Here is a 2,360-nt window from a genome sequence, read left to right as displayed (position 1 = left end):
TTTATAAGTATTATAAGTAAGTGCATATGCTTAATTTGGATAATTAAATGAATCTAACGTTTAGGTCTAGCGGGTAGTGCCTCTTCAGCCTGCGAATCTGGTCCGTCGTATCGAGTAGTCCAGTGATTAGGGGGTTTCGGTGTTTGTTGATTCTTTTGCTGTATCTGTCGCTATATTTTGCTATTTCCTCTTTGACGGTGGGTATCTTGAGGTCGCGGTGTATTGTTTCATTGGTTACATACCAAGGTACGTCAATTAGGGATCTTAGCGTTTTCGATTGAAAGCGTTGGAGTATTTCAATGTTGGAGTTACTTGCGGTTCCCCATAGTTGGATTCCGTAGGTCCAGACAGTTTTTATTACGGTCTTGTAGAGGGTAATTTTATTCTGTATATTTAGTTTGGAGCGTCGGCCCGTGAGCCAATAGAGTTTTTTTAGTTTGTCCTTTAGTTGCTTCCTTTTATCTGAGATGTGTGTCTTCCACGTTAGTCTCCTGTCCAGGCTCATGCCCAGGTATCGGACTGTGTCCCTGCTAGGAACTGTTGCATTGTTGATGGTGACCTGGGGGCAGGTTTGTTTTCGGAGCGTGAAGGTTACATGTGAGGATTTCTTTTCGTTGACTTTGAAGCCCCATTTGTGAAACCACTTTTCCATGGAGTCGAGACTTCGCTGGAGAGTGGATGAGGCTATTACCGGGTCTGCGTGGGAAGCTAATAGCGCTGTGTCGTCTGCAAATGTCGCTATTGTTATATCGTTTGATATAGGTAGGTCGGCAGTGTAGATGGAGTACAGTAGGGGTCCGAGGACACTACCTTGGGGTATGCCGGCTTCTATTGGGAATGTTGCGGAAGTGGCGTCTAGGTATTTAACCATGAATTGCCTATTGGTTAGGTAAGATTTTAGGATGGAGTAGTAGGGGTGGGGTAGGATCTTTTTAAGCTTGTATAGTAGCCCTTCATGCCATACTTTGTCGAATGCCCGTTGGATGTCTAGGAAAACCGCTGAGCAATATTTTTTCTTTTCGAGTGTTTGGCTGATCGTATGAGTTAAGCGGTGGATTTGCTCTACTGTAGAATGATGTTTTCGGAAGCCGAATTGGTGATCTGGGAGTGTTTTCAAGTTCTCTAGGATTGGAAGGAGTCGGTTCGTGAGCATCTTCTCGAATAGTTTGGACAGGGTAGGTAAAGGACTGATTGGGCGATAGGAGCAGGTTTCGTATATCGGTTTACCGGGTTTAGGGATGAGGGTAATCAATGAGATTTTCCAAGCGTTAGGATGGTGTTCCAGGCGAAGGATAGCATTAAAAATCGATGTGATGAGTGCTATCCCTTTTGTGGGAAGTTCCTTGATTGCTCTATTGCCTATTAGGTCGTGTCCTGCTGCTTTCTTGGGGTTTAGGCGACTGATTGTTTCTATAGTCTCAGCAGAGGAGAAGGGTTCGATAGGAGGGGACATTTGGAAGGGGGTGTGCAGGTATTCAGTAACGTCCGCGGCGGCTTAGGGGGAATGGGGTTTGAATACTTTTGACAAGTGTTTTGCAAACAGGTCGGCTTTTTCTATAGGGCTTCGCGCCCATCCACCTTGCGGACGGCGGATAGGTGGGATTATTTGCGGGGGGCGTGTGAGTTTCCTGGAGGTCTTCCATAGTGAGTAGTTGGCGTCGGTTGTGGGGGATAAGCTGGCGAGGTATTTATGGAAACAGTCGTTTTTATAGTTTCTTAAGGTTCTGGATAGCTTTCTAGTTGGGTTGTTTAGTTTGCGTTTGTCATCCGGTATTCTATGTGTCTGCCATACTCTTCTTAGTCTACGTTTTTCTGCTATTTTTTTTAGTATGTATTGGGAATATTCTTGTTTGCTGTTAGATGGCTTTGTCGGTGTGGAGAGGCGGATTGCGTTTATTATGCTCGTGTTTAAGTATTCCGTGGCTGCTTCGATTTCTTCCTTTGTTTTTAGTGGAGTTAAGGCTGAGGTTAAGTGTGTAAAGACTTCTCTAAAGAGCTGCCAGTTGGTGTGTTGGTTGTGAATGGAGCCATTAGGTGTATTCTCGATGATTGTTGAACTGACTGTTGCTATCACGGGAGAATGATCAGAGGAGAGATCAGCCGAAGAGTTGATCTTGACGTGTCTTGATGAGATATTTTTAGTTACGAAGAAGTCGAGAAGGTCGGGTATTTTGTTGGTGTCAGTGGGCCAGTATGTGGGTTCGTATGTGGTGAGGTAGTTGAGATTGTTGTTTATTATGCTGTTTAAGAGGTTTTTGCCTCTTGCTGTAACCAGTCTGCTGGCCCATTGGATGTGCTTGGCGTTATAGTCTCCTCCAACTATGAATCTGTTGCCCAGGGTGTCCAGGAAGTTATCAAAG

Source organism: Bombus vosnesenskii, unplaced genomic scaffold, assembly GCF_011952255.1.
Source record: "Bombus vosnesenskii isolate JDL3184/JDL3185 unplaced genomic scaffold, Bvos_JDL3184-5_v1.1 scf7180000014822, whole genome shotgun sequence".
Lineage (NCBI taxonomy): Eukaryota > Metazoa > Arthropoda > Insecta > Hymenoptera > Apidae > Bombus > Bombus vosnesenskii.
This window is presented reverse-complemented; position numbering follows the sequence as displayed.